The sequence below is a fragment of the Pezoporus wallicus genome, unplaced genomic scaffold, assembly GCF_028554395.1.
Source record: "Pezoporus wallicus isolate ANWC-B61680 ecotype Strahan unplaced genomic scaffold, APGP_CSIRO_Pwel_v1 contig_2132, whole genome shotgun sequence".
NCBI classification, from domain to species: domain Eukaryota; kingdom Metazoa; phylum Chordata; class Aves; order Psittaciformes; family Psittacidae; genus Pezoporus; species Pezoporus wallicus.
Window position 1 is genome coordinate 1,864,315 of NW_026637551.1, and position 18,804 is coordinate 1,883,118.

Sequence of the window (18,804 nt, forward strand, 5' to 3'; positions counted from 1 at the left end):
GTGCCAGGAGAAGACTCCTAATTTACGTGGTTCAACTACATATCTATGTTCAGAGTTCAGAGTAAAACCACCATAACCTAAGGCATTTAATATTTGCTTAAAAGCTTCCTATGTTAATGCATAAATTATGGGTGAATCACTTACTTTTCTAATAATTGAAGCCCCCTTTTCATGAGATTTGCTCTCATCTTTTTGCTAAAAGAGATCCAGAGACCATGCACCATGTCCAACCCTAGGAGACATGTAGTGGGCTCAACTCCTACTAATGAAGACAGTATTTTGTGGCTTCCTTGTGATTGAAGGCACTCAGGAATCTCAATAGAGAGTTTGTGGGTCAGGGTTAAAGGGAGAACAGCGATGGGAGACATTATTGTGGGGATTTATTACAGACCACCTGATCAAGAAGACTCTGTGGATGATGCACTCTATAGACAGATAAGAACAGCCTCATGCTCGCAGGCCCTTGTTCTCATGAGGGACTTCAATGACCCTGATATCTGTGGGAGGGACGGGACTGCCCGGCACAAGCAATCCAGGAGGTTCCTCGATTGTGTGGAAGACAACTTCCTTCTGCAAGTAATAGAGGAGCTGACGAGGAGAGGTGCCATGCTTGACCTCATGCTCACCAACAGGGAAGGGCTCGTTGGAAATGTGATGCTCCAGGGCAGCCTTCATTGTAGTGATCATGAGATGGTCGTGTTCAAGATACTCAGGACAGTGAGAAGAGCGTGCAGCAAGCTCACTGCCCTGAACTTCAAGAGAGCAGACTTTGGCCTCTTCAGGAACCTCCTTAGTAAGGTTCCATGGGATATAGCCCTAGAGGGCAGGGGGGCCCAAAACTGTTGGTTGATATTCAAGGATCACCTACTACAAGCTCATGAGTGTTGCATCCCGACTAGAAAGAAGTGCAGCAGGAGGGCCAGGAGACCTCCTTGGATGGATAAGGAGCTGCTGAGGAAACTTTGAAGGAAAAAGGAGGCTTATAAAAGGTGGAAGCAAGGACAGGCGGCCTGGGAAGAGTACAGGGATGTTGTCCAGGAAGCTAGGGACCAGGTTAGGAAAGCTAAGGCCCAGTTAGAATTAAACTTAGCTAGGGATGTGAAAGATAACAGGAAGGGATTCTATTGGTACAATGCAAATAAAAGACAGACTAGGGACAACGTGGGCCCTCTCCAGAAGCTATGGGGAGAACTGGCTACCCTGGATTTGGAGAAGGCTGAGGTTCTGAATGACTTCTTTGCCTCAGTCTTCACTGGCAAGTGCTCTGACCAAACCACCCAACTCTTGGAAAGTAGATGCAGAGACTGTGAGAATGAAGACCTTGCACCCACTGTAGGAGAGGAACTGGTTCGTGACCATCTTAAGAACCTGACCATGCACAAGTCAATGGGACCTGATGAAATCCATCCGCGGCTCCTGAAGGAGCTGGCAAATGAAGTTGCTAAGTTGCTGGCCATCATATTTGAAAAATCATGGCAGTCAGGTGAAGTTCCCGATGACTGGAAAAAGGGAAATATAACCCCCATTTTCAAGAAAGGGAAAAATGGATGACCCAGGGAATTACAGACCAGTCAGTCTCACCTCTCTGCCTGGCAAAATCTTGGAGCAGATTCTCCTGGAAAGCATGCTAAGGCACATGAAAAACAACAAGGTACTTGGTGACAGCCAGCATGGCTTCACTAAGGGGAAATCCTGCCTGACCAATTTGGTGGCCTTCTATGATGGGGCTACAGAACTGACGGACAGGGGTAGAGCAGTTGATGTCATCTACCTCAAGCTTGTGCAAAGCGTTCGACACTGTCCCACACGACATCCTTGTCTCTAAATTGGAGAGACATCAATTTGATGGATGGACCACTTGGTGGATAAAAAACTGGCTGGATGGCTGCACACAAAGAGTTGTGGTCAATGGTTCAATGTCCGGCTGCAGACCAGTAACGAGTGGTGTCCCTGAGGGATCGGTGTTGGGACTGGTCTTGTTCAACATCTTTGTTGGTAATGTGGACAGTGGGATTGAGTGTGCCCTCAGCAAGTTTGCCGATGACACCAAGCTTTGTGGTTTGGTTGATAGGCTGGAGGGAAGGAATGCCATCCAGAGGGACCTCGACACACTTGTGAGGTGGGCTGATGCCTACCTCATGAAGTTTAACCATGACGGGTGCAAGGTCCTACACCTGGGTGGTAGCAATCCCAGGCACAGCTACAGGTTGGGCAGAGAAGAGATTCAGAGCAGCCCTGCAGAGAAGGACTTCAGGTTGTTGGTCAATGAGAAACATGAGCCAGCTTCAGTGTGTGCTTGCAGGACAGAAAGCCAACAGTATCTTGGGCTGCATCAAAAGGAGCATGACCAGCAGGTCGAAGGAGGTGATCCTGTGCCTCTACTCTGCTCTCACCTGGAGTATTGTGCGCAGTTCTGGTGTCCTCAACATAAAAAGGACATGGAACTGTTGGACAAGTCCAGAGGAGGGCCACGAGGATGATCAGGGTACTGGAGCACCTCCCATATGAAGACAGGCTGAGAAAATTGGGGCTGTTCAGCCTGGAGAAGAGAAGGCTGTGTGGAGACCTCATAGCAGCCTTCCAGTATCTGAAGGGGGCCTATAGGGATGCTGGAGAGGGACTCTTCATTAGGGACTGTAGTGACAGGACAAGGGATAATGGGTTAAAACTTAAACAGGGGAAGTTTAGATTGGGTAAGGAGGAAGTTCTTTACTGTGAGAGTGGTGAGGCACTGGAATGGGTTGCCCAGGGAAGTTGTGAATTCTCCATCCCTGGCAGTGTGGAAGGCCAGGTTGGACAGAGCCTTGGGTGAGGTGTCCCTGCCCATGGCAGGGGGCTTGGAACTAGATGATCACAAGGTCCTTTCCAACCCTAACTATTCGATGATTCTATGATCCTATGATCCTACGATCCTATGATCATCTTACAGTGAGAGACAGACATAGCTGTGAGGAGCACTAATCTGTCCTACTCGAACAAGTTAATCAGGCAGGCAGGTTGCTACCTTGCACTTACTATTCTATATGGTTCCACATCTGCCATTGTAAGTGCTGCAGAAGCAGCTGAAGAAAAATGAAAGCACTGGAGTTATTCCTGTGTTGATAATGAAAAATCACTGCAAACGGTAAGGTGAATAAATTATTTATGTGAACAGCTTTTCTTCTTAAGCACTGGTTATGCAAAGTGCTCAGCAGGCTTGCTTTTATAAGCCTCTAAATGTTGTGCTTTAGCCTATATGAAGCTATGTGGCACTTTCTGAAGAGTTCAAGGTTTATGCCAGCCAGGATTGCAGCCAATAGAACAGCTTTGAGAAAGAAGAAAACCTGAATTGGACAGAGAGAGAAACAAAAAAGGATAATCCCTGCTGGGTGCTGCAACAAGGTTAAAGGCCTTTAAATTAGGAAAATTTCTAATTAGGTAAAATGACCCCCCCCCAAAATTGTCACATTTAGACATTTAGACTTTTCTGTCATTGTTTCAAATCGTGTGTGTATAAATCCTTCAGAGTTATCAGCAAAATTTCCAGGTGTCTTAAAGTTTCCTTGAGGAGTTTCCACATTGATTTGAAGAGAAGACAGGTGCAACCACTGAAATGACCCTTTCCCTTCCCTCACCTGCACGAGGTTTCCTCTCTGAAGCACTTTAGCAAGTAGCATAGCTGTGTCATGTCTGTCTAGTATCACCTTAAGTACCATGGTAACACAAGTCTCATGTTGTTGATTCAAACCAGAGATGTTAAAGTTCATTGGCAACTTCCTTTGATTTTGGCAAAAGAAGACTGAAATTGCTAAGAAAGAAAAATCCAGAGGTGAATGAAGCAGACTTACACACATTTTTTCTCTATCATGAAGGCATGTACAAAGAGGATAGGTTTCTGAAACACAGATTGTATTTTTCCATTGCCATATACAGAAAAAAAAAGAAGTTAATGAATTTGCCTATCCCCATTTCAGTCTGCCCATATATTAGACACATGGCTAATAAAAATGGATAAAACTCTGTAGTCTTAGGTCTCTGTAGCCTTTTAGTTTAAACTTTTTCCCCTATCCCCTTTCAACTCCACCTTCAAGCCAGCCATGGCATCAGAATGCTGGGGTGCCTGCAAGGAGCTGCTCCAGAGAAAACCACACATTAGAGTGTTTTGTTGTGACAAGCTGGGAACATGTCTGTTTGTGCAGGTCCGTGTGCCTGTGTTTATGTGATTTCATGCCTTTGTTGTGGTATAAAGCCAGGAAGGGAGTGAGAGACAGTTGCTGGCAGTGGGAGCACCAGGCATCCACATCCCCACTGGATGGGCAACCAAGGGCCCAGGAGTGCGTGCTGCAACCCAGGTCCAGTGTACTCCACGCCCCAGGTGACAGACTTCTGTTCCATGGAGAGGCAAGCAATTCAGAGGCTCTCAGGCTTGTAAGTCCACGTTCTCATCAGCCTTGAAACATGCACTCCAGAGGGAAACTGAAGTCTCGTAACTGAGTGTTAATTATGTCTGAGTGGATTCTAGAGAAAAGGAAAACCATATACTGTATCAGCAGAGAAATGGTTTTGCTGTGAGGAAACTAATGATGCTTTTATCAGGAACAATATAAAGATTGCTTTTTTACTAGTGTGTGTCCCACAGGGTTTGGACTATGAGATATTTCTGTATCTGGCTTTAGGTTCCTCTGAGCTTTTACATAATCAAATCAATATAGCTATGATTCACCCTCTGGCAACAACTGCTCCTTGCAAGTTGCTGCTGCTTCTTTAGTGACTAAAGAGGAAATAAATAAATAAATAGAAAGAAACTTATTACAAATCTGTAAACATTGATTTGTTTGGTCTTAGATTTTACTTTCTTTAATTGCCAGGGAAAAAAAAAAAAAAGGAAGAAAAAGGAGGAGGAGGCGGGAGAATATATGAGTTTGTGGTCAATGGGGCAGACATGTGATTGCTAGTCTGATATTTCAGGAAAAAAAAAAGAAAAAGAGAAAGTGGATTGATAGGATTTTATGAACTGACGTGAAGTATTGTCCAGACACAGACAGAAGGGTGACTGAAGGGCAGATTGCGCAAGGAAGAGGCAGAGGCTGCAAAAGCCAAGGCAGGCACAGAGTCCAGAAACAGGAAAATTTTATTTTGGGCTAGCAGCACTGTATTGTTTGGATCTGCATCTCGACTTATGCATTGTTTAGTGGCAAGTTCCAAACCTGAGTTGCCCATCTCCAGTTTCCAGGTAAGAAAAGAAAGACATTCTCCCTCCCCAGATTAAACTTTACTAACAAAATAAACAAAATCCAGCCCAGCAAAGTGCCTTGCCCAGCTGGGTTCCTTTCTGTGCATCCAACTCACCATTCATGCTTCAACCCCCTGACCTCTAGCGAATTCCCTTCATTCCAGAAATTCTCTCTCCCCTTCTCTCTCTCCTGGTGTCATATTGTTATTGTCACAAATATTTTCCCCTTACAGTTGCTGGTGCAGCACAGCACTCTGGCACAGTCATCACACTGGTGGAAGTGGCATCTTTCAGGATCATCTTGTTTTCCCTTGGTTGACATCTCTGTTCCTCTGAAATAAAAGGAAAAACTGAACAAAAAGATCACTGCCTTTTACACAAAAGAAACTCCATCTTTTAAACAGACTCCATTTCATCCCTTCTTAAGGGTGCGTGATGTCAGGCAGAACTTCGGAGGAGGGTGTCCAAGCAGATAACACTTAGTACAAGAGGATCCTCAAGGTCCTACCAGATCCTCTCAGTGAGGCAACCTTGGTCGTCAATGTGCCAACTAACCTCCCAGCACACTGTTAATCCTGAGCTAGCTCCTGGCTAGTGAGGCTCCCTTCTGTGACAGGCAGGTCTGCTGACGTTTGTAAAGTGCCTTGGAATCTTCGGGCAGATGGTGTCACTGGCATTAGCTTTTGAGGTTTCAAGAGGGTTTTGATGAAAAAAGGAAAAGCACACCTTTCCCTATACCCTCCTCACCTCTGTCCCCATTCTGCTTGAATTTTCCTGTTTTATTTTTTTATTAAAAAAAAAAAAAAAAAAGAAAGAATGTCTCCCGTACTAAGAGCTGGGAGAAGAATTTGATATTTTCTAACTACAGAACATGGCAGAGGGAATATCGGGGGCTGTTCACATTACATGCCCTTTCATTCCCATGTAAACTTTGTTTTCTGTTGCAGATCTAGCAGCAAGCTTAATACAGCTCCACATGCTCCCAGATGTGGGTATTCCTTTGCCCTAGGAAGGCACTGTTTTAAAAGCCTGAAGCCCACATGCAATTAAACTGGACAAGAAACTTCTGAATTTATTTGCAAATCATTTCTTGGGACTCACTGCAAAAATACTCAGTGAATATATATTCCATACATAGGCTTTGGCTGAATTATGAAAATGGCATATTATTCATTGAATAATTTAAGTAAAAAGCAGCTTGTCAGCTTGTCCTAAGTGAATGGATAACCTCTAGCTATAGATACTATATTAGAAGCTGTATGAATTTTAAACCCTATTTTTTCTAGGTGTCTGATGATCAGTTACTGCTCATGGTTAACCTCCACCTTCCCTTTGTTGTGAAACAAAAAAAGGAACAGTTTTTTTGCTCCCTTTTGCTGAGCTCCAGAGATCACAAGACTGAATTCCTGGAAAAATAAAAACAACTTTACTATTAAAACTTGGGGAGCCTTATATTCTCAGTTCATGTAGAGATACTGGTAATACTCCTGGGTAAAGCCCTATATTTTTAGGCCAAACCTGGAATACTGTGTTCACTTTTGGTCCCCACTGTACAGAAAAGACATGAGGCGGCTGAAGAGGTTCCAAAGGAGGGCCACAAAGATGATCACAGGACTGGGAAGCCTGTCACATGAGGAAAGGCTGAGAGACCTGGATTTGTTTAGCCTTGAGAAAGGAAGGCTTAGGGAGACCTTGTCACCGTGTTCCAGTATTTAAAGGGTGGTTTTTTAAAACGAGTCTCATGGAAAAGACAAGGAGTAAATGGGTACAAGCTACTCCTGGGGAGATTCTGATTCAACACAAGAGGGAAAGTTTTCACAATGAGAACAGTCAGCCATTGGAATAACTTCCCCAGGGAAGTGGTGGATTCCCCAGCATTGGACACTTTAAAGATTTGCTGGACAGGGTGCTGGGCCATCTTGTCTAGACCATGTTTTTGCCAAAAAAGGTTGGAGCAGATGATCCTTGAGGTCCCTTCCAACATTCTATGATTCTACCATCTCCCTTGTGCCCTGACCAGACTTTTTCAGCAAAAATGTGTCATTTTTGTGAAGTTATTAAGGCTTTTCTCTGGATCAGCGATAACACAGAACAAAGGGGTAACAAAACTGATGAATTTTATTAGTTCTGTTTTTGTCTCTTATAGCTTCTACGTTTATTTTAGCAATGTGGGCTTTCTTTTCCCAGTCCAGAGAAATCTATTCCATGTACACATCAAAAGATTTGACCAAATACAAAAGTTATGTGCAACATTAGCTTGGTGTCTGCACATCCAGGAATGAATGAGACACTATGGAGGCATGCTCCCAGCTGGTGCAAATTGCCATCCCTGCACAGAAGCTGGTGGACCAATGATGATATAAGCCAGTCTGCTCCTTAGTTCATGAGGGTTTGACTTCCTCCAACACAGACACACATTCACACAATCAGAAAATATACCTTAAAAATGTAATAATACTTACTAGAGGCTTTTAAACTCCTGAGGGGTAGATAGATACAAGGCAGTAAACCAGCAGAGTGAAAGAAAAAACAGTTAAAAAACCCTAATAAAAAATCCTATAGGAAGAAAATAACACCCCTCCTTCCCTCTCATGCTCTGTCCCCTTTCCCCCTTTTTAAGGGGAAAAAATTCAAAAGGGAGCTAATTGTTGTGCTTGCTGTGGTGGCTTGCCTGGAAATGAACCTATGAGCTGAAGGCATATGGTGCTTATGTTGGAATTGTTTACTAAACAGACTTTTTGCCTGTATGTCTTTTTCACCTCTTTCAAACATCTTGTGCCAAAAGCAGTAAAAACACTGCTGCATTAAACATAAATCAGGGCCCTATGCCTGCAAAGGACCTCTGTTGTTGGAGGGGGGTTATTGGACTAGGGATGAAAGGAGACCTACCACCGCATTGATCTGAGTTGATTGTGTGGAGTATATTCAGTTAGGATGCTTCTAGCTAGTTATGAACATTCAAGCAATTAATGAACGCATGCTTCAAGTAGAAAGGCTGAACAAGGGATTTAACTGGATGTGCATGTTTCTTTGACTGAATAAATTCTAAAAGAATACACTTTCATGTATTTGTTTTAATGGAGTATTTTACCTATCCAGAGTAACAAAGGGCCCATATTAACAGGCAAAAGTATATATTGGCTATTTGTAGAACAGAGTGAAACCATGTGTTAAATAATTTCTTGTAAAAGGAGCTACTCCACCAGTTACCACAAATTCACTATAAATTGAGTGTGGGGACAAGCTGCACTATGTCACGCCTGTAAACAGTTTTCAGAAGCCAAATTTTGAGAATTTTCCCGTGTTGCTAATTTGCAACTCATTTGGTAAGATTTTAGCCTTTCCATACTGACGGCATGGTTCTTACGCCTCTGTTCTCTTTAGATCCTCAAATCACAAAGTGGACCTATCTGTTTCTTACTTGCAACAGAAACTGTCAGTATAAATGAAGACTCTGCAGGAAATTATGCTAGCAGTTTATACACTTGCATATGTAGTGTATGGCAAATTACATATACTAATGGGTATGTATGACCTTTACACAGAGAAAGCAATGTACAAATGTCAGGGACTGTTATGTGAACTGTGGTTGGAAGTTAGCTTAAAGTGAGTGTTTGCCCTTATATTCTCCAGATATTTTATTCAATTTTTTAGTGAGTAGTGATATTAACCTGGGTATGCTAACTAAACTTCCCTGCATAGATAGCCTGCTAAATTCCACCTGCGATACCAATGAGGGACAATGCTCCCCTATCAAATCACCCTGTCAGTGAGTGGCTGAATTTCTGCAGAGTGTCATACAGGCTGAACACTGTTTATAAAGTGCTTGGGAATTATTTCTGCTTTTGGAGAGGAAGAGAAACTCATCCATATGTTACACCTCAGGGAAGGAGACTGGGGAAGGTACTGACTCTGCAGTGGCATCCTCACTGTCACTCAGTTCTGTGGACGACTGCTTTGCTGAGATTATGCTCAGTCATCTGTTGAGGAATATTTCCTGCTTTGGGGACAGTCTCTCACATGCAGTACTGTCATTCCTAGCACTGCCAATGTCACCTTGTGAAGGGGGAATAATCTCATCCTCTGCACAGTCATGGGTGGCAAATGCATACCACGTGCGTGTGTAGGTGTGCATACTCCCTCAGGTGAACAGGAGAACAGTGCAGGAGAGGTAGCTTTCACGTGCCACAGTATACAGAAAAGGCAACATGGCTGCTCAGAATGCGGCATTATGGCAGGGCCAGTAAAAAAGTGGGCTCTGGCATTCTGTCTTCAGCAGATCCTAGAACACCCATTACTCTTGGAAGCTCATAACCCCTCTCCTTCCACAAGGAACAAAGCCCAGGTGGAAACTCTGAGCTGAAATGTATAAAGTTTCCTTTCTTCAAAGTGCTTTTATTCTCTTGGCATAGCAACAAATTGTGCCTTGAGGGCCAGATCTGCAAGTGGAACCATATGGAGAAATCTTTATGTGTTGGGAACATCATTCAAGTCAACAGGACGCTGTGAGGGCACAGAAGCTTGCCAGGTCTCAGCTACAATTTGAAAAGTGTTTTGTGTTCCTTCAAGGTAAAAGGCATACTATAAACCTAAGTAATAATTCTTTTAATAAGAAAACTATTGTGCTTGTTCTTTTAACAGCAAAATGCAAGGGAAGACCAAAGCCTACGTAGCTTTTATACAACAGAATTCTATTTTTTTTTCCAACAGGTGATAGGAATTTTATCTTGTACTTTGAGCTACAGGGAAAAAATAATCAAATGGATAGCTTATCCGTACCACAAGTATCAGAAAGTGTATAAGTCATAAGAGGTCTAATCTAATTGTATAGTAAAACTGAAGGCATTCCAGGCCGCGCAAGCCATGCATGTCTGTTCAGGGGACAAGATGACAAATTCTTTTCACAAAAAGAAAACTACCAAAGCCTATAAATTGTTACTGAGTGAACCTGAAAGTACAATTAGGGAGATCTGGTTATGGCATTTGAGAGCAATGTGGGACCATAAAGATAGCATTGTGTATATTACCTTTGTGTTTCATATGTGCTGTTGTTGGCTGCAACCTGACCTGATGAAATGAATATAAATCTGGAAATCAGAAACTTCTGTGATTTTACTCCCTATTCTATTTTTTTCTATATCACCTTGGGTAAGTGACTAAACTTATTTGACAGAGGTCTTATTTGTAGTTACCTGTTTGATAAGTGTAAAGGGTTTACAGGTCAGCTGCACAAAGCTTGAAGGTGGAGGATGAAGAATGAAGGCAGTCCTCATCTTCATAGAGCTAGCACTGAGACTACTAGCAGTCTCCATTCCTGGGGCCAAAGCAAATTTCCTGGGCTTGAGACAGAGACAGCACAATCGGCATGCAAATTAGATACCCCTTCTCTTTCCTACCCAATATTGTAAGATGACTCTAGACTTTACATCAACTAATTCGGGTCCCAGTGCCAATATAGGAGAGGGATTCTTAGCTTCCCTGTTCAATGAGGCATCACAGGGACCTTCTATTCAGTGAGAAGATAAGAAGGTTACTATTAATCCAATCAAGGTTAAGCGTCATTTTGTTAGATTTCTATCTCCAACAGAAGTCCAGCCTTTCCTTTGTAAGCCTGCATTTCCCTGTGAAATGCCTACTCCCATTACATGTACTGCAAAACACATGCTGGTTGTTGACTTCAGAAAAAGCAGGACTGGGCCTAAAAGAGTTGCTTGACTTTGCTATTTATTATATGATCATTTCTCACTGGAACAGAAAGGCACCAGATGGGTGGTAGTGGTTTGAAGGGAATGTGTACCCCGCAATCAGGTTTTTTTTTCCTGTTGCCTGCTCTTGACCTTTCAAGAAGTATGTTAAAATGACTACGATCCAAGACGGCATATAAAATGAATGACAGCTCCTAGCGCCACCAATAAAATCAAAACCTTTGTTTATTTAAGATTTTTAAAAATACATCTGGGAGTAGAAGTCACAGAGTTATAAATGAGCTCCCCGGCCACCACCAAAAGAAATAATTATAAAAAAAATAATGGTACCATATTCCCTGATAAACCTGTGCCAGAAAGGCTCTTGGGGATCAAGTTTTTGTCAGACCCCATCTTTTACCAATTTAAATTCTTGGCAGCATATTAAAACAAAATGAAGAGGGTATTTGAGACTGCAATCCCTCAGGTACTAAATCTAGTGTTTCCTGGCACTAGATGAATGTTACTGGAGTTAAAACCTAGCACCCCAGCACCAGATCTGCATAGCTGTTCATATTTATACTTAACAGACAAATATGTCATGCTTTCAATACCCCTTTACACTGCCAATTTTTTTCCACAATTTTTTCTCTGGTAAAAACAAAGGTGAGAAAGTTCCATGCAGTGGCTGACATCAGCTTATTTTGTTTGCTTTTCAAATTTTTAGGATGCGCCTTTTCCACCCTTAAACTGATATTTTACGCCGCTTTTTAATTACCTCCTTGGTAGCAAAAATGGAGGAAGTGCACATTAACTGCCAGGTATACTCATGTCCTCAACACACCAAGGCAAGTTTTCTGCTTTGCATAGGTGGTAACAGGAGGTTTCTCAGACTCTTGCCCCGAATCCTCAGGCCAGGCCACACTGGCTTCTGTCACGGTACTAAGGCAGTGCTGCAGCTGAGTTAGTCAGCTGTGCTCTAGCTAATGCAATCTGTTCTCTGGCCACACCTTTGCCATTTTCTGCTTCTCCTATGCCATTCTTTGTCACCCAAAACTGGGGACTTTAAGTCCAAGTTCAGGGAGACTCCTGGTGCTAAATCCTCCCTATGCAGGAGAGACCAAGCCTTTCTCTTCCCTCTGCTCTGCAGGGTTTTCACTGAGAGTACAGTCACACCTGAAGATGACTTTGAAGATTAAGCAGATAGTCAGATCTTGCACCATGGAAGTAGACCCTGGTATTACAGGTGGCTTCAGGGCAAGTCCATAGGTCCATAGTACCTCCTTTAAACTGTTTTTGTTCTTTTTTTCCAAACTTAGGTCCATACCTTAGTGTACTAAGCAATTGTTTTGTACTGCCTGATTAGCTTACACTATTAATTCTTTTCACAATTCTTTTAAAATTTTTTCACAATTCTTAATTGCTATTTTTTCCATACGTTTCTGAGTCTTCAAGGACTTACAGCTAGGATTGCTTCCAGTAAAAATCCCTTCTCCTAAGCAAGCGAAGGATTCAGTTTCCAATATTCAGTCACTGCTTTCACCTTCTGATCTTTCCTTTTAAAATGGAATCACCACAACTAGCCAAAAAATGGATGTAAAACACCTGGCTATTGGTGAAACCAGCTATTCCATGTATTTGTACTGTGCCTGAAAAAGCACTGATTCAGCTCCACTGACTTTGCTACCAAAAATAATCAAATCAACAAGCATAGGGAGCAGATAATATATTTGAGGTCACTTTAGACACTACATTGAAGGTATTAAGTCACCAAATACTGTATGGTTTCCCATTCATGCTTCCTCATCTCTTTTTCAAACCCATGGAACTACCCAGAATATAAATCTAGACAGTGAGTGACCCAGGTAACATCTTACCTCCCTTCTGTAAAAAAAAACAAAAAACAACAACAAACAGCTCTCTAGTACTTGCATTCCCAGAGCTCAGTGAGTGCCTTGATCTGCTGAATCCCTCAGAAGGGAGGAAAACAGAAACACAGATTTTGAAGAACTAAACTTTTTCTCCTGAAAGGATATTTATCTCCAGAAATGTACTTTTGGAGCCATGCAGGTGTAGTCTCCCTGGCTCCAAAGACAGAGTTTGGCCCTTGCCATCTGTTCTGTTCCTGTCATTCTTGCAGCTGGCCTTGAGATCTATCCTTGCAGTATGTAATAGAGAAGAGGATCCTTGCAGTATGAAATAGAGAAGAGGTATGTGTGAATCTGTCTCAGGAGAGGATAAGAAGGGGAGAAAGGCTGGGTAAGAGTGGATGGTTATGTATTTTCTGTGTGATGTTCAGCTTTGTATTGATTTCACCCATTTGGTGGACTAAACATGAGCCTAATAATCAGATCCTCCTTAAGCCTCGTGCTTCCTCAGTAATTGACTCTCGCATATTGATTAAGATGTTGATGTGTCCCAGTATTTCTCAGTGGTAATGCAGCTGAGAATGGGTCTTCTCTCCCTGCATTCTCAGCACTCTCTGTACTGCTGTCACCACACTCTCTTTAATGGATAAAGCTGTCATCCTAAAGCTAGAATATCTTGCAGGCACAAAGACGAAATTAACTGTTCAATAATTTATGGGACATGGAAAAAAACTTTACCCAACAACTTCAATTGATTGTTGTAAGTGTTTTGACTGTACTTGCCTACTTTGCATAAAGTCAGCTACTTTTGAGAGCCTGATTTCCATTTACAGTAGTTTCTTGGCCCTCTCCACAATACAAGATTTTTAAGAATTTTCACTTGTTTCAAGTGATTTTTTTGTATTGTGCACACCTGATATTTTTTCACTTGCCTACGGTTTCCTGAGAAAATCAAGATCTTCAGTGAAACAGAATCACAGAATCATAGAATGGTTAGGGTTGGAAAGGACCTTAAAATCATTTAGTTCCACCCCCCCTGTCATGGGCAGAGATGCCTCATCCTAGACCATGTTGCCCAAGGCTCTGTTCAGCAACGTGACTGGTAAACTTAATAAGCAGAGATTAAAATCAAGTAGTTTAGTTTATTTTGAGGCTATCCAGTTTTATCACAAAAACAGGCAATAAGTGGGCTATACCATCTGTAGGCTTGATCATAGGCTGGGAAACCTCTTACCATTTCAGATCAGTTCAGGCTAATTACTGAAAGAGCTTGACATTTCAGAAACCCTGAAGTGAGATGGTGGACACAGTGTAGCTCCTGGAGATGTGAGTTCATATCACAAAAGCAGACCACACCGCATTTAGCAAGTGGGTCTATGCAGCAAATCACATCTTTTCTCAGAACAGCAGATGTTGTCATTCTGTTGGGGAAGCTGACATGTATTCATCAGTGGCAACAAGAGCTTTGTTCTCCAGGGATTCTAGTCAGGCACCTTTCATTATTGCAGAGTCTTTAAAAATGCTCTTCCCCATCTGGCTGCCTGTTTGTAAAATGATTGTAAAATGACCTTTTTGGTTTTGGAGTTTTGTTTTTTTGTAGTTGACATCTCTTATTACACTTCAGTTTTCTTAGTGAATTTGGTGCTCATGAAACATGACACATGTAATGGTTGGTTAAAGCTAGGCACAATAGAAAAAAAAATATGGTGAACATACTTCAGAGATAATTTTTCTAACATATTTCCATTCTGCCCTACCATTTTTTTTTCTATATTCAGTGACATATGATGGTGCACTGTAATGTACATTGCAATGTAATGATGTGTTGTAATTACACCATTAGGAAAACATGTTTTTATTTTGGATAGAAAAGTTTAAGGAAAGCTTTGTGAAACATAACAATCAATATGAAGGATTCCAGTCCATTAGAGCCCTGAGAACAAAAGCTGAGTCTTCCATCCTCTAAAGGTGTCAGAGACTATGTAGTGTCAGACAATGATGAACAAATACCTACTCACATCAGCTCATAACACAGTCAAATTTTCCTGTTTCAAGCCCAGGTGATTCATATAGTCACAATTAACCAAGGTGTAATGACAGTGATCTCTCTATTTATCCAAACTGCAGTGTTCAAGTGGAAATTTAAGATCAGCTAAGTTGTGCTGAACATACAATAACGAATGTACAAAAAATTGTTTCTGTAGCATTAATTTTTGCTCTTAAGACCAGATATTACCATACCAAAGCTTGACACTTCTAATGGGTATTGCCCTAAAGCAGTATAAAAATGACCAACATGTTACAAGTTCTTGACTTGCTGCTCTCACAAAGGAGCAACTGGGCCCAACCTGCAGTAGACATTTCAGAAGATCTAAGAAGACTTAGGCTTGCTATAAGAAAAAAAAGTCAATTTTGAGATTTTTTTTTTATTGGTCAGCATCCAAAGAGTTAACATACGGTTATCTAGGGCCACATCTAGAAGAAAAAGTGTACACAGTACATGCAATGTGTGGAGGAAATCAAAACAGAATGAAGCAAATAATAAAACTGTATCCAGTCATGTTTATTTGCTTTTCTCGTTTCAAGGTGTTAATCTGGTGTTACTGAAAAGAATATTTCCCAGATGGAGACACAAATGCATCAGTATTTCCTGCCTCTGCACACTATATTTCCATTTGTTCTCCTTTGAGAAGCTCTTTTTGAACAGTCTTTCCAAGTGCCAGGATGTGGTGGTTTTCAGTTTATTGTAGTGCTTAGTAGTTCAGCACCAGCCATCAGAATTTTCAGTAGTCTCTTCTGTTTGTTGAGGACCCTGTTCAAAGTCCAGGCCTCTTTCCCTTCCCTTCCCTTCCCTTCCCTTCCCTTCCCTTCCCTTCCCTTCCCTTCCCTTCCCTTCCCTTCCCTTCCCTCCCCTTCCCTCCCCTTCCCTTCCCTTCCCTCCCCTCCCTACATTCCCTCCCTTCCCTCCCTACATTCCCTCCCTACATTCCCTCCCTTCCCTCCCCCTTCCCAGCCTTCCCTCCCCTTCCCTCCTTTCCCTTCTTTCCCTTCCTTCCCTTGAATTGCCCACTACTGCATACACAGACACCCATTCCTACTGGGGGAAGAAAATTCCAGTACCTGCCAGCACTAAAATTCTAACTGGGACATCAACAACACAGCAGTAACAATATGTTGTTGGAATAATTCCTTGAGTCCTGTACCTCTCAGCTGAACTGAAAGCAGACAAGAGCTTGCTCAGCCACTCTTTTGTAATGACTCCTCTGTGAAAGGCTACAGGATGAGGCTGAGCTAACAAGGATGACTTAGAAGTCTAAAGTGGCTGTGCTTGATAAATAACTTGCTTATATCTTCCTGCAATATCCTGTTTACAGCCACTCAGATACCTGCTGGCTTTTTTTGCTAAAAGGCTACAGGTTAAGAAGAAACACTACACTTGCATTCCTATCAGACCTCACTCTGATTCTTTCCTTCAGGAACCAGAGTTCTGAATTAGCCAATGTCGTGGTTTAAACCCAGCTAGCAATTCAGCCATGCAGGTGCTCGCTCACTCCCTCCCCTTCCTCCCCCCCCCCGCCCACTTCACCCCCCCACCCCTGCTCCCGGAGGGATGGGAAGGAGAATCAAAAGAATGTAACTCCCATGGGTTGAGATAAGAACAGTCCAGTAACTAAGGTATAACACAAACCACTGCTGCTGCCACCAATAACAATAATGATAAGGGAAATGACAAGGGAAGAGTATACAACCGCTCACCACCTGCCGACCGATACCCAGCCTGACCCAGCAGTGATCTTGCCCTTCGCGTAACTGCCCCCAGTCTATATAGTGGGTATGACATGCTCTGGTATGGAATATCCCTTTGGCTAGTTTGAGCCAGGTGTCCTCCCGGCTTCCCCTCCTCCCTGGCAGAGCATGAGATTCAGAAAGTCCTTAGAGTAAACATGACTTAGCAGCAACTAAAACCATTGGTGTTATCAGTTTCCCAGACCAAAAGTCAAAACCACAGCACTGCACCAGCTACTAAGAAGGAGAAAAATGACTGCTACTGCTGAACCCAGGACAGCCAGCTATTTTACAGGGGTGTGGCTAAAGAATAAAATATCTGTTACTCCAGTAAGATCCACATGGCAATAGCAGTTCAGCAGAACTAGTGAGCTTTGCTGCTTTTCTTTAGAAGAAATCCCTGAAGTTTGTGGAGAGCAGCCGTCCTTTACCCCAGAAGCTCCTAAATTGGCAGAATTCCTAGATGTAGACCAGCTCCATAAGAGGTCTTTTCTTTCCTTGAATGACTTTTGTTTGTTTTGAATGTACCTCCCACTAACTTCAGTTGCTACTCCCTGGTTCTTATGGTGAAGAGAACAATTGATCACTATCCACCTCCTCTGTGTCACTGTGATTTTGTAGATAAGAGAAGGGATTCACCCCTGTCTGGGAGTATTTGCTGGCCATGTGTGGGATTCAGACTAGACAAGAAGATATATCTGTCCTGCAGCTATGTTTAGAAATGCTTAGCACAGCATAGCACAGCATCCAATCTTAGAAACCTGTGTCCTCTTTGCCCAGCCCATGGAGGCTTTGCCTTTCCCCTGAGCAGACCTGGTCTACTGCTGGGTGCACATAAGCAAGAGGGAGCTGCCACATTAGTGGGGGTCTGCTGGGCTTTCTGGATGCCAGCAAGAGGGACTTGTGGATTTCACCAAGGGCAGTGAACAATAACGAAGAGAGGAGGAAGTGCCACCAGAAGCGTATGCCAAGGAGCAGCAGTAAGCCCCAGTTGAACGCCCTTCAACAGGAGTGTCATTCACACGGGTGCAGTGGTGTCTCAAACCTGAGTCCTTGGCAGGGCAGGCCAGACAGCAGGAGCGTTCCCCCTGCTCCCTCCTGTGACCATCCACCACTGCCAGCCATCCCTGCACTTCCTCCAGGCACTTTTACAAATGACACCTGGAGAACACAAGCAAAGGAGAACATCCACACGGCACAGCCATGAATGTGGTCTGATCTCACCTAGGATACCCCAACACCACTGGCAGGAGAACCCCAACATGCTCTCAGGGTTGATCTACCAGCAGAAGTTGAGAAGTGCAACATAAGGGGTGGGCCTGTGGTCTGGTAAGAAACATGAGGTTTTCTGCCAGCCTTGTATCTTTTGGGGAGGTTTTTCAATTACTAGTTTAATTTTTTAAGTAAGGCAGGATGTGCTGTGTCTCTCCTCTTCCAGACCATGCTCTCTAACCAGCACATGGGCAGAGACCCAGCACCCAGGGTGACAGCCCAAACCTGTGTGGCAGGGAGGGTTCACAGCAGTCCTCATTTTTGTTTACACTGCCTCTGAAGAGAGAGGAGGACGCTGCTGCGGGGAACATGTTTCTTGAGTGCCCCTGAGGGCCAGACCAGAACAAAGCCAGTGTTTGCGTTCCCTGTCTTTCCCCAGGCAATCTGCAGCAGGCCGACGCCCCAGCAGCCCCCTGGGCGCTGGATCTGGGTGGATTTGGAGGGTTTCCATCTGGCCCACGCAGACCGGGGTGGTCTGCCCTCCACGTCCCTCTGCGTCAGGCCTGCCCCCATAAATGAGAGCCAGGGGCTGGGAAGCTGTATGTCTGCTCCTCATGGGCTGAATTGAGAATGGCCCAATAAACAAAGGGCGGGGGCTTTCCTTGTGAGCTGCAACTGCACTTTGGCTTACTTGAGCCAGCTCCCAGTGAGAAGGGATGAGCAGCTTTCCAAGTTATTTTTCTTGCTTTTTTGGTCTCCCAGTAGGGCAGGCAGTCTCTGGAGAGCTATTAAGTGTGGGCCGGCTTTCAGGGCTTTCTCATAGCTAGCAGCCTCCCTCTGTGAAGCCAATACAGCTTGGTTGCACTTGACAACGTGATGAGGTTTCTTCACATGACAATAATAAAGTATTTTTGCACTTTATAGCATGTCTCCTCTCTGGACTCCAAACCCTTGGGGAAGGGCTTTATTCCTATTTATTCTCTCCCTTCTCCTCCCCACCTTTCCACACAGCAGTTGTGGGGGGCCAATGCTTGGTGCAAGT